The following is a 15,168-nucleotide window of genomic DNA, read 5'->3' as shown; positions in this document are numbered from 1 at the left end:
GCTTTCATTTCATATCTCCTTTAGTGATTCAAATTCAATGCTGCACTGGCAACACAGTGTGATTTTCAAAAAGTTGGCGCTTCACAACACAGATGGGGTATGAATAAGCGTGTGAAAGTTCTTTTACAAAATGATGTTGTTATGTACCCTCACGCTTTTTTAAGTGGGTATACGGAAATGCTTGACCTTACCTAGTGAGTATCCGGCATATACCTGTGTATCATGTAGACTAAACCACTGATTAAAAGTGGAAATCATTGCTTTAAAGCCATCAGTCTCCACCATGGTCAGTGGGCGCATGTCTGTGACAATCATGAAGTAGCTGTCCGCACATATCCGTCCATACGAAGCTGTGATATTTTACTGAAAAAGAGGTGAAAAAATAATTATTGATGGTTTTTACTACTAAGGCAAAATATCATTATCATACAGTAATGGTCATGGCTGTGCATTTATAAACCCTATTCATTGCAATCAAACTAAATTACCACACCTGCAGTATTGGAGCACATTAGACTAAGCGACATGATTACAACAATGTATTCAACATTCAGTATTCAAACCAAAGTATCAACTCATCCAAGCCATGGTTTAAAGAAAATATCAAGAATGTTTTATCGTAAAAGCCAGTCACAACTTTTTTTTGACAGTTAATTCATTCCTTTGGTAAGTAGCCGTGGTATAAGCTGTTAATCCAGTGATGAAATGGCACCTCCGCATTCCTAGGAAAAAAATACTATGGAAGTCAATGGCAACCACCAACTGTTTGATTACCAGCAATCAATGTTCATTTTTGGGTGAACTATCCCTTTAATACTACAGTATGCTGTAGCATTCATTAACAAAGTTTTGTACTGTAATTTATAATACACTTTATTATATAATGGTTCAAAAACACTATAGTATTTACTGTAAATTACTATAGTATTTTTTTTGTTTTTTTTTTTGTGTGGTCTTTTGTATTTTTTGTATTTTGATTATGTAGTTTATCCTTGATTGAGAATATCACAAATGCTCTGTAGTTTATCATGAATTAAAAACACTTCCCATTACATTTAAATATCAATAGCATCCCAAAAATTAACCCCATATCTGTGATTTGTTTTCTAATGTAAAATTCAGATTTTAGCGAAAAATACTCTTATTTTGTTCTGATAGTGTGACGTCATAAGGCTGCGCCGCGCTCCGTCGGCTGAAGACAGGTTTGTGTGTTTTTAATCATTTAAATTAATGAATTATTACCGAGTTTAACATATTAATGCTTTATTCTGTGATATTATTTAAGATTGTTTTTTTGTGAAAGCGCATCCACGAATGAGTAACAGAAAAGGTGCGTCTCATTTCGCTCCGTGTATCAGAATCAGTTCATCATAAACATGAATTCAATCACTGTCAAGTAACGTTAAGGAATGTTTTCATGATAGCAAATCTATTAAATGTGATCTTCAAATAATCACATGCCAGCATATAAATCTTAATACAAATGTGAACCTTATAGATTGTGTCTTTTTATTTATTGAGTGCTAGGTTTGGTTGTCTATTAACTCTCATTCTTACTGACTCCCTTACTAGTGTGCTGACTACTGAACTAGGGAGCTTATTGAGACACACCCAGATATTTAGTTTGCATTACTCTTTCTTTCTTTTCTTTTTTCTTTTTATTTTTTATTATTCTTGTCTTAAACAGGATAAAGTGTCCAAACACAAACTCCTGCTGAGATCCACGTGACACATTATTATAAAGATGGCGTTTATTAAAGAAGAGAGTGAAGATGTGACGATTGAAGAAACATTCAAAGTCAAACATGAAGATACTGAGGAACAAACAGGTTGGTTTACATTCTTAAATATGAACTCACTCATTTGATCCTTATTAAAATGTCCATCTCTACAGAAATGAACTGTATTTTTTGAACAATGTCACATGAATGTCCTAATTAAAGCAGTTTTATTTGACATGGAACCTCATGTGGACAAACATGTTGAGATCACGTGACCAGACAAATACTAACAACTGCCTTCAAGTGCAGCTGAGAAGATCCTGCTTATAATACAGTAAATAATACAGAAGTAGCCAAAGAAACATTGTTTTCTGTAACATTAAACTCCAAATCAACATCTGAATTGAAAACTGAGAATTACATTTTTTTAACTATCCTGGTCAATAGCAAATACACATATACAGTACAGACCAAAAGTTTGGAAACATTACTATTTTTAATGTTTTTGAAAGAAGTCTCTTCTGCTCATCAAGCCTGCATTTATTTGATCAAAAATACAGAAAAAACAGAAATATTGTGAAATATTATTACAACTTAAAATAAGTTTTCTATTTGAATATACTTTAAAAAAAAAATTATTTATTCCTGTGATGCAAAGCTGAATTTTCAGCATCATTACTCCAGCCTTCAGTGTCACATGTAACATCCAGTTCTATCACATGATCATTTTAGAAATCATTCTAATATTCTGATTTATTATGAGTGTTGGAAAACAGTTTCTGCTGTCTAATATATTTGATGAATAAAAGGTTAAAACGAAACTGCATTTATTCAAAATAAAAATAAAAAATTCTAATAATATATATTCTAATAATATTTTTTCTTTACTATCACTTTTTATCAATTTAACACATCCTTGCTGAATAAAAGTATTGATTTTATTTAAAAAAAGAAAGAAAAAAAAATACTGACCCCAAATTACTGACCAGTAGTGTATAGTTATTAAAAAATATTTATATTTTTTAAAAACATAGCTTTTTTTTTTTTTTTTTTTTTTTTTTACATTTTATTCATCAAAGTATCCCAAAAAAGTATCACATGTTCTGAAAAAATATTAAGCAGCTGCAGAACTGTTTCCAACTTTGATAATGAATCATCATATTAGAATGATTTCTAAAGGATCATGTGATAATGATCCTAAAAATTCAGCTTTGCATCACAGAAATAACTGATAATTTAAAGTATAATAAATTTAAAAACAATTATTTTAAATTGTAATAATATTTCACAACATTACATTTTTTTTCTGTATTTTTGATCAAATAAATGCAGGCTTGATGAGCAGAAGAAACTTCTTTCAAAAACATTAAAAATAGTAATGTTTCCAAACTTTTGACCTGTACTGTACATGCATACATACATATACATATATTTGAAATATGTTTAATTCATACTAAATATCCTACAAACACATTTACATACTTATGTAATACTTTTAGTATTCTACACTAGTATACTTATGGTATAATTATGTTTGTTATTGCAATTATAAATGCACATATGATGAAAATATAAAAAGACCTGAGACCACCTAAAGAACTTACAGAACTTTTTTAAAGAAATTATAAATAATTGGTCAGCTATGGATGATGGAGTCTTGTGTCTTTAAGTACAGAACAACCATGTTAATTTTTGCGATCTAGCTAGTTTTCAGTCAGCTAGACTCATGTTGGTGTAATGGAGGCAACATGTTAAAGACTGGGGCTACTGGCCCGACAGTGATTTTTGGCCTTGCGGTTCGAGGTGTGAGGCAATTGGCCCCAACCAACGCATTAGCCACGTTTCCACTGTCAGGCCAAAAGATATATATATATATGTATATTTATATATATATATATATATATATATATATATATATAATATTAGTGAGGTCACAGTACCAAAATTTCAGTATTCGGTACCAATACCAGTGAAAATCCACGATTCTCAGTACCAAAGCAAAACACAAAAACATGCTAATTAAAAATTTTTACTATACTTTTATTTAATCCAAACTGTGTACATATTTAATTTAAAAGGGCTTTTAAATTTTAAAGCCAAGAATAACAACTAAGTTTTTACTAAGTAAAAAAAAAAAAAAAAAAAAAAAAAAAAAAGCCCAGAACTGCTTTTCTGACTGATATGACACAAACAATGTTCACCATTTGTACGTTCTCTAGCATGCATATTTTAGATTCACAGTTCATTTAAAAGCCTCTGGTGTGTAAAAATAGTAAAGGTAAAGGTTAGCTACTCTAATAACAGCATCCATTTCAATCCGACATTCAAATTAAAATATTTAATAATATTCATAACAGAACAGACTCACATTCTATTTGTGGCGGCATATAAATGCAAATTTCTTCTCTGCCAGCAGGAGGCGATTGTAGAGTGTGAGAGACGTTTCCCAAGTAACGGCTGTAATCAAATAAGCGCTGCGCTCACAAACACTGCTCAGGCATTACAGGCAAGATTAAATGAAAACGACATCCATAATTTTCAGAAGACTGTCGCTTTCCTTCAGAAATAGAGTGATATAAAAACACCTGCACCTGGTTTCAACTTTGACACGTGCAGTAATCATGTTTATTCAACGAAGTCAAATCCTTTTGGAAAATCTATTTGTGGCGGTCTGGGTGTCTGTTTTTTTTTTATAGTGTTTTGTTAGTTTGATGTGTTTCCTCATTTTGATGTTGCCACGTTTCTGTTATGTTATGAGGGGGGAGTATGTGCGCATTTTTGGTATAGCACCAAGAACTGGGTACTCAGTACAACCGATACTTAAAAAAAAATCTGGTACTGTAACATTTTGATTTTTTTAATACTGACTTAGTGTTGTCAAAAGACCCGGTACAACGGTACTAATATACAGTGGGTACAGAAAGTATTCAGACCCCCTTAAATTTTTCACTCTTTGTTATATTGCAGCCATTTGCTAAAATCATTTAAGTAAATTTTTTTCCCCTCAATGTACACACAACACCCCATATTGACAGAAAAACACAGAATTGTTCACATTTTTGCAGATTTATTAAAAAAGAAAAACTGAATATGGGGTGCTGTGTGTACATTAATGAGGAAAAAAAATGAACTTAAATGATTTTAGCAAATGGCTGCAATATAACAAAGAGTGAAAAATTTAAGGGGGTCTGAATAATTTTCGTACCCACTGTGTGTGTGTGTGTATATATATATATATATATATATATATATATATATATATATACATACATTACATTTTAGTCCTTGTTCTTATAAAGTTATTTAAATTAAGCATTTTCAGAATGACAGAAAAAAAAAATGAATTCTTCAAGTCTTAGAACTAATACAAAACGTAACAAGCATAGTCAGTATAGTGATTGTAATGTAGTGTAGAGATACAATTGAGCTGATGTGAAATAGTAAGCACTTTAGCTGCTGCGTTTTGAACCAACTAGAGCGTATTTATTGATCCTAAAACATTTCTATGGTGAAAGAAATCTGTCTGTTATAAATCTGTATGTTTAAATCTGTCAATTATTTCTTCCATTAAGTGAAGAATGGAATGTGCTTCTTTTTCATTGTTCTCTATGTAAACATGCTACAAGGACATTGACCATTATGTCTTTTGAAGTCTTATGCTTGATACCACTTTCTAAAAATGTGTGTGCCAAGTTTTGTTATTTATTTATTTATTTATTTTTTTTTTTTTTTAAATTTCACTGAACTTAATCTCTTTTTTACTTTTTAAACCACAAAAACATTCTGTGTGAACCCGACCTTAATCTGCAATTTGTCACTTTTAAGAAACCCTAACCACTTCCATATAATTGACGTTGTTTTACCTTTTTTTAATAATTTTACTGCAATGACACCAGAAAAGTTCTGGTAGTGATACTGACTTGCATCTAAACAGCAAGGTCTCATTCAGACTTGTTTCAGTAACTACTGACATTACCATCAGATATAGTGGTGGAAATTTTGATTTATTCCAGTCTTTTGAATCTGATAACCAAAAAAAAATTTGCTACATATTTACATTAGTAATTACAATTACAATTTTTACTCCCATAGGTCACTAAAAAAAGTCAGTCAGAAAAACCTCGATCACAAATTAGATTATTGATTGAGGAGCCTTCAGCCCTGATTACACCTGATATTAAGATGCATTTTTGTCGATCGGATCACAAGTGGATGACACTGAATACAGATGTGAACAGGGTCTAAAATGTTCTTGTGCTTGTCCACATTCAACCACTTCAAGAGGCAGTCGAAAACACGTTTGACTGAATTGCTTTCATAGTGTAGATGTGTGGACTTTACAGCTGTTAGAGCAGAAATGAAAGCTGCTGCTCTCTGTATGTTTTTCCATCCTCTCTGGCCACATTCATATGTAAATTGCAAAAGCAGGGCTGTGCAAAAAATCGAATGCGATTTTCATGCGCATCTCCTCAGTAAAGGCGCTCCTGTGATTAGTAGTATATCTTCAGCACGTGCGTTAAGATCAGGATTGCCAGGTTTTCAAAACAAAACCTGCCCAATTGCTTCTCAAAACTAGTCTAATCGGTTTCGTTCTGGGCGATAAAAATACACGTTTTTCGGCAGGGTTCCCTTGGTAATAGTCACATTTTAGGGGCTAAATATCACGTTATTGGTATTGGGTTCGCTTCAACTCACGAACATGAAAAACAACCACAGACTTGGCAACACTGGTTGGCATTTACTACACAGAGCCGTAATTCACTGACAATCTACACAAAATCAATTTTAAAATCGCAGGCGTTTCTTTCTCGATTTTGGAAGCGATTTTGTGTAGCTTGTCGGTGGACTACGGCTCTGTGTAGTAAATGCCGCTCCACCTGAACCAGTGTTGCCAAGTCTGCGGTTGTTTTCCATGTCCGTGGGTTGAAGCAACCCCAATACCAATAACGTGATATTTAGCCCCTAAAATGCGAATTTTACCAATTTTACCCTGCCAAAAAATGTATATTTTAACCCCTGGATGCAATTTTTATCACGGAACCTCCTGGAAACGCGACTGGGCTAGTTTTGGACTAGTTTTGAGAAGCAGCTGGGCAGGATTTGTTGTGAAAACCTGGCAAACCTGATCTTAACGCACGTGCTGAAGATATACTACTAATTACAGGAGCGTCTTTACTGATGAGATGCGCATGAAAATCGCATTCGATTTTTTGCACAGCCCTATGCAAAAGCTTATTTTGTCTATTAGAATGAAAAAGATTTGATAAACCCCATCCATTTACTCACCCATAGAACCTTCCCACGAAAAAAATTAGGACAGAAGTGGTTGAAAGTGGACAAAAGAGACTAAATTTAAACACCAGGTGTAAAAGGAAATCTCTTCCTTATCTGCTTGTGGTCTGATGACAGAAACGCTGCTTAATTCCAGGTGTAGACCAGGCCGTAAGAGGCCGCTAGAGTCCCATTCTCCCCTTTGTCCAATACTTACACACTGACACAGCCAAATCTGTTCACCATCATTTATCAAGACTGCATGGACAGGTGAACTTGTGACACTGGGGTTAATTCGTACTTGTCTCTTTGTTCACCTTAGACCCGATGGCGCTGAAAAAGGAGAGTCAAGAAATCAATGAAGTGGAAGAGAAAAATCAGTATGAGATGCACGTTGATTTATTGACTGGTGAAAAACCCAGACAGACCAAAAAGATTTTGTCACAAAAAGGAGCTCAGAAGACCAAATCTAACAGTTCTAATCAAGCAAGAACCAGACGGACAAAAAATATTTTATCACGAAAAGGAGCGCGAAAGACTAAATCTAACAGTTCTAATCAAGCAAGAACCAGACAGACCAAAAAGATTTCATCACGAAAAGGAGCTCAGAAGACCAAATCTAACAGTTCTAATCAAACACGAAAACAAAACCTTGAAATCCACAGGAATCCACAATGCCTTAAAACGCATGTAATAACTCACTCTGGGAGAAACCTTTCATGTGCCACCAGTGTGGAAAGACTTTCCGATTCAATAAATACCTTGCGATTCACATGAGAGTTCACACCGGAGAGAGGCCTTACACCTGCAAACACTGTGGGAAGAGCTTCTCACTAAAAGGAAATCTGAACACTCACTTGAAAGTTCACACTGGAGAGAAGCCTTTTACATGTGATCAGTGTGGAAAGAGTTTCAGAACTAAAGGAAACCTTCAGACTCACATTAGTCTTCACTCTGGAGGGAGCCCTCACAACTGCAAACTGTGCAGGAAGAGCTTCTCATTAAAAGGAAGTCTTAAAACTCACATGAGAATTCACACAGGAGAGAGGCCCTTCATATGTGTTCAATGTGGAAAGAGTTTCAGATGTAAAGAAGCACTTAATTACCACACAAATATTCACTCAAGAGAGGACAGATTTATATGTCAGCAGTGTGGAAGGAGTTTTACAGACAGAAATCACCTTAAAAATCATGTAACAACTCACACTGGAAAGAAGCCTAACATGTGCCATCACTGTGGAAAGTGTTTCACAAAGCAAACCTTGCTTCAGAATCACATAAGAGTTCACACTGGAGAGAAGCCTTTCACCTGCCTTAAGTGTGGAAAGAGTTTCAGGGTTAAAGGAAATCTTCAGACTCACATGAGAATTCACTCTGGAGAGAAGCCTTTCACCTGCACTCACTGTGGAATGTGTTTCAGATTTAAAGGAAACTTTAACAGTCACATGAGGTTTCATGTGTCTTCAGTATGAGAAGAGTTATACAAATCAAAGAGACCTCAAACATTTATAAAATCATCAGGGAAATAAACTGCAGTTTTAGGATTGTGTCAAAAGGTTTTTGAAATAAATCAATATCAAAAACATCCTGCTCATTCACTTTGGAAATTTATATAAATATATATAAATATTTAATTAGGATAATTTATTTTGCCTTCACATGTAGCAATTGTAGCATTTGGACCAATCAAACACACAACTATTTGTTATATTTAACAAATAATATCTAACGCCTCCTCATTTAACCAAAGGGTCTATGGACCCTTCCCCCAAAAGGCAGAAAAAAAGCATGAAAGTATTGTTCTTAGAATTGACAGACAGTTGACACTGAGAGGTCAAGTAAATACTTACAGCAGATCTAAATATTTGTAATTAATTATTACTAGTTATGATTGATTATTCATATTTCCCCCTTGAGCTGATTCGCTTCAAGATGCATCTGCAAAAGTCATGTGTTTGTGAGACCCTATTTGTTTTCTTATGTGTGGAAAGCATTTAAAATGGCACCAGAAAATGTCTATCTGTGGTAAATTAATTTCAATTGTATAGGGGTCAACGTGACGCCTAAATTGTCTGTCCGATTGAATTTTTTCACTTAAAAATGGGTTTAAATGCGTAAAAAGATACTATATATAAGAAGTACCTCTCCCATGTATGTACTCACTTTAACTTTACGAAAAAAATCCCATTAGTTTTTTGTAATTTGTGTATTATTTAAAGTGTCAAAATATCATGTGTTGTGACCTTCCGACCATAACTGCTGTTTTGGAAACCTCTTTGAAATTATTCTAAATGTTTTAACATTTATTTTATTCATTATTTGGCGAGATTTATGTAATCCTGTACAAAATTGCAAATCATTTGTTTTTATATTTCCATCATAATATACAAACAAACTTTGTTTGTTGATGTCCATTTTATGAAATATTGAGGTGTGACCATCAAGAAACTACCACTTTGGGGATTTTATGTTGAAATCCATTCAAAGACAGGATGTTGCATCATATACCAATTTGCCATGGAACCGGGGAAGCAGCAAGAAAGTTTGTAACTCTCAAATTAAAAAAGAAAAAACTTTTTAATGGTTGGTATGTAGTCACCACATTTAGATATCATGTGGTATGACCTCAAAAAAACAATGAATATTAAAGGGTTAGTTCACCCAAAAATGAAAATTAGCCCATAAATTACTCACCCTCAAGGCATCCTAGGTGTTACGATAAGGGGTTTTATCTTGGTTCTCTCCGGACTCCATTTACCATAAACCCCTACCTAGTTGCACACATCCACACACACATTACTGATTATTGTTTAGCCTGTACCCTGTTCCTAGTCTCTGTGTTTCCCTGCTTTGCCTTGCCTTCTTGTTTTTTGACCTTGGACTGGTTATCGGATTACTCTTTTGTCTCGCCCTGGACTGTACCCGTTTACTGGTGTTTGACCCTGCCTGTTTTGACCATCCTTGTAAATAAAAGCTGCATTTGGATTCTCAACGCTGCTGTCATGCCTCCTACGTTACACCAGGTGTATATGACTTTCTTCTTTCAGACAAATCCAGTTGGAGTTATATTAAAAATTGTCTTTGATCTTTCAAGCCGTTTAATGCAACTCAACTCAGCGGGTGTTGCAGTGCATCAGTCCAAAAGAACTGAAATAAAAAGTGCCCATCCATAACATAAAGTATCTCACACCACTCTGGGGCTTGAACAAAGTCCTCCTGTAGCAAATCCATGCATTTTTGTAAGAAAAATAACCATATTTAAAATGTAATAATTTAATCTAGCTTGCGCTCACTGTTGTGAATGGAAGCAGTTCCGGGCGGATGACGTATGAGGTCAGCTTTGCGCATGCACCGCTCATAAGTGATGAACGTGGAAGCACAGGGAGAGATCAAAACAAAACAACGGTCACTAATTAGAAGTACAAAACGAGGATTTGTAAAGAAGAATGTCAGAGGATTTCAATATAATACAATAGGAGACTGGTTTTCCTTTGCTAAAGTAAGGAAACTTTGCTTCCTTTGCTATTGTTAACAAACGCTGGTTTTCACGAGACTGACCAGCACATGCGCAACATGTTCCTTTGTCGAATCCGCCGGCCATTCCTCACTCTTTACAAAGACAGTCTGGTGCTTCTGACTCACAGTCTGTAAGTATGTTTTTTTATATTTAAAGAATTTGCCACTGATGATTCAAACGAGAGTTTTGAGCAGTGTAGACAAGCGCTTGTTTGTCGTTTTTCTGATCACAAATGCATTACATTTAATCATTTTGCAGACGCTTTTATCCAAAGCGACTTACAATTGGGGGATACACAAAGCAAACAGATACAGGAAGTGTTTGTAATACCAAGTTTAAGGCATTGTTTAAATAAGTACAAGCTAGAAAGAGAAGTAATAAATAAAGAGAAAGTGTTTTTTTGTTTTTTTAAATTACGATTAAGTCAAGTAGCTTAGAAAGAGATGAGTTTTCAGCTGTCGCTTAAAAATTGCCAGGGATTCAGCATTCCAGATAGGGGTGGGAAGATCATTCCACCATCCAGATATGGTGAACGAGAATGTTCTGGAAAGTGATTTTGAGCCTCTCTGTGATGGTACCACGAGACGTCACTTACTAGTGGATCTCAGATTTCTGTAGGGGATGTAGAGTCATAGTAGTGAGTGGAAGTAGGCGGGTGCTGAGTCTGTGGCTGTTCTATATGCAAGCATCAATGTCTTGAACTTGATGCGAGCCGCAACCGGTAGCCAGTGCAGTAGTCCAGCCTAGAAATGACAAGGGCCTGGACAAGAAGTTGTGCCGCATGCTCCGTTAGAAAGGATCTGATGCAGACATGGTTTTATGTTTACGCGGAGCGATACACAGCACATAAAAAGACACTATATGTGATTATAATCAGTAATTATGTCTCCACTGGATGCAACAAATGCCTCGTTTGTAATGGTTTTTGTCTCATCCTGCTGGCAGATGGCATCACAATATATTAAGGGGGCATAACATTTTCGTCACACGCTTGAGGTATTCAGCCAATCACAACGCACTGGATAGCTGGCCAATCAGTGTACACCTCGCTTTTCAGAACGATAAGCTTTGTAAAAATCGATAAGTTTCAGAAAGGTGGGGCATAGAGGAGCAACAATAATGTGCATTATGTGGGGAAAATAATGTGTTTTTTAACCTTAAACCACATAAACACATTGCATTACACCAAATACACAAAATAATGTTCTTTTTAGCAATGTCATATGATCCCTTTAATAAATGGTTTACAGGTGTTCACTTAACAGGTAACTAATATTGGAATTAAAATTCTCATTATTAATCTCATCAAGTCATGATTGTTCTTTTATGTTTTTACCTCCAAAAATACAGTTCGATAATTTTTTCTTGATAAAAGATATTGATGGTAACACTTTATAATAAGTATACACTAATAAAGTACTTACAAATCATTAACAAACTATTGGTTTATAGTTTATTCATAGTTTATAAATTGTAGTTAATACATTAATAGATTCCATACAAATTGTGAGTTCATTCATTGTCAATGTAATTAACAGTTATTATTGTTGAGTTGCTTAGTATATAATGCATAATGCTTTGTTAACTTAATAACTCTAAATAGTTCTTACTATCCGATAAACCTAACCCTCCCCCTAAACCTACCCACCACAGAAAACTCTCTCTCCAGTATTCTGTGATGGGTATTCTGTAAAAAATAAATTACAAAATATAATTTTAAATATTTTTTTTGTGTTTTTTAATTTTTTTTTGAATTTTGGATTAAATGTATGGAATGTAAATTTACATGTGTTGTGTTTTATATGTTGAAAAATATGTAACTGTGAATAAACAAGAAAAAAATATTTTTTTCGTAAATTTACATGTCTTGTGTAGAATAACATGAAAAATATGTTGTCATGTGAATAATATATACATTTTTTTTTTTTATTTAATTGATGAACTTTTATATACCTTTTCTCCCTTTTAATGATCATTCCAGTAATGACCATAAAATGAGAGAAAGAAACAGTCCAGCCCAGCCAACATTTATATATGGGTCCGTTATGGGTTACATCCAGGTGGCATGTGCTTTATGTAGGCATGGGGTAAAAATGGGAAGATATGCATGTTTAATAATCTGGGTTAATGTAATCTATTTATTTTATCAAACAAAACTCACTTTTTGATGTGGCTGACAATCACTTATAATGCTGCACCGATCTTAATTTTTCATGGCTGATTCCAATTGCAACTACAAATTTTCAAAACTTTTAGCAAAAAACATTTAAAATTAGAGGCACCCACTGCATTTTAATCACAATCCAAGAAAATTTGCACATACATAGCAAACTTAGCTTGAACAGTTTTTGATTTAAATATTAAGTGAAAACAGAATTATCTGACATCAGAGTTGTGAAATTTTTAATGAAAATGCAAATTCACTCTCTGCCAGTAGGTGCTTAAGGATCAGAAGCAATATAGCATTTCTGTGGTTACCTGTTTAAACAAAGGTTTTGCTTATAAACACTATGTTAAATCACTCAACAGTGACTCCGAGAGGGAAACACTACCTTGATCTCAAGCCTGAACAGTGGAATCTGATTAAGGAGCTAAACCAGATCCTTGAGCCCTTTGAAGCAGCTACAGTGTTTCAGAGCGGACAGCAATATGTTACACTCTCTGCACTTCCACAGCTAGTGCACAAAATTAAGAACAACATACAGAGTCCAGATCTTTAGACTGCACCAGTGAGGTCATTCCAGGCTCATGCAACAGAACAGATCACAGCAAGATGGCAAAGACTGACAGAGTTTACACCTGAATCTCACCCTGCTTGCTGCTGCTCTGGATCTAAGGTTTTCAAAAACTGACCTGCTGACCAAGTTTTCAAGGTCCAAAGTACATTACAAATCATGGCACTTGCTGTTGCTGCCAAAAAGCAAGTGAGGCACCCCACTGCAAGTGAAAATGGAGCATCCATCCACCAAAGCACATGATTCCCCAGAAGTGCATGCCCAGAGGGTTACATCGTTCCTTGGCATACTGGGATCAGACTTTAGCACCAGTGATTGAGAAGATGAGGAGCAGCAGTTAAACCAAGCTGTGCAGAGGGAGGTAGGCAAAAAAAAAAATTCTGGTCCTCTTTAAAAATTTCCATAAAAGGGCAGAACACATAATAGAACATTTTTAATACAGAAACAGAAAATTAGTGTTTTGCTAAAGATAAATAAAATAAAAACGCAAGTGTTAATTCTTTTCCATCATAACTATTCAACTATTCCAAAGGTTTTTGTTTTTTTTGGGGGAAAATCCCCTGTCCAAGAAGGAGAATCCACTTTCATGGTGGAAAATGAATGCAGTGCGCTATCCAACACTGTTAAAGACCATGCTGTGTATTCCGGCCACATCAACACCATCGCTTGAAAGCGCAGGGCAAGCCTCAGTTCTGAGCATGTTGACATGCTTACCTTTCTACATTGCAATCACATGCTCCTTTAAAGACTTGCACACACGCATGTCGAGAGAGAGACATTTATATTCTCATGAATATATTGGCATGAAGCCCTCATTGTGAAACCATGCATGGACTCTTGTTCCAAGTTCCTGTCCACACATTTTTGTCTCCTAAATTCAGTAAAGGCTTATGTTATTCCTGAGCTTAAGATTTTGAAACTTTTAGTTCTGAAAGTTAAGTTGCACGACTCAAAGGCAGTGTTATTGTATTATTATTTATTTATTTATTTTAATTGTATGCCTTAGTTTTGATACTTTAAGTAATTTGAAAGTTGTGTTTTATTTTGTTTTTGTATCTCAGAAAATGCTTTATTTTAAACACAGAATGTATGGCACTTAAATGCACTTAATTTGTCAACTTTATTGTCATTGTTAACAGTACAAGTACAGGCAGTAAAATAATGGGTAATAACTAAATGTTTATTTTTGATAGAAAATATTGTTGTATGCATTACATATTATGCATTTAAAAAATAAAAACGTTGATTTTTCTAAAAAAGGAAACCAATTTGTTGTTCATTTTCAGAGACCTGTATTATTTTCTCTTGTATATTTAATATTGCTCTTTAATTAAGCAAAAATATGTTTTATCTGATTACTCAAAATTTTCGGTAGAATACTCAATTACTAATATATTCCATAGCTACAGCCCTAAAGATTTTTGTAATAAAATATCCAAAAAACACTTGCACAGTGTTATATATTTCATGCAGTTGTGCACTTACGTTGTTCCAAAAGTTCCCAAGAATTTGTAAATTCCAATTTTAAATAATAGGCTTGTTTGAGATGCATTGGAGCTGCGCAGGACGATCGGTGTGTGACATAAAATTACTGTGAGAGCCATTCAGAAGCATAAAGAATCGTCTGTTCTATTACGGCTCTTTCTGTAAACTAAATCCATTATGACTGTTAGAAATAAAATGAAAAAGAAATGAAAAGTGTTAATTTCGGCATTAAATCTAGATCTGCTCAGCGTTGCACCATGATTCTATTTATGCATTTTTACAGTGTTGCATATTATAACCGGATCAACATGGCCAATGTGACGCCTGCCTGGGCCTGGCCCACGCTGAGGCAGCACTGGACGAGTCCGACAACAGGTGCTGCGCGGACCTACTGGCCCACGTGCTCTGGACCTGCCATGATGTGGCTTGCAGCCTAGTC

General features: G+C 34.7%; 1 long non-coding RNA gene across 1 annotated transcript; it reads left to right on the top strand.

Moving 5' to 3' along the window:
- Positions 1 to 1,159: 1,159 nt before the first annotated feature.
- On the top strand, positions 1,160 to 9,984 carry LOC109067527. Its single transcript, XR_006157117.1, has 3 exons — positions 1,160 to 1,202; positions 1,688 to 1,829; positions 7,315 to 9,984. It is a non-coding gene; the product is annotated as an uncharacterized LOC109067527 (long non-coding RNA).
- Positions 9,985 to 15,168: the final 5,184 nt, after the last annotated feature.

Source organism: Cyprinus carpio, chromosome A4 (genome assembly GCF_018340385.1).
Source record: "Cyprinus carpio isolate SPL01 chromosome A4, ASM1834038v1, whole genome shotgun sequence".
Lineage (NCBI taxonomy): Eukaryota > Metazoa > Chordata > Actinopteri > Cypriniformes > Cyprinidae > Cyprinus > Cyprinus carpio.
The sequence above is the reverse complement of the archived record's forward strand: the minus strand, read 5'-3'. Positions and strand labels throughout refer to the sequence as shown.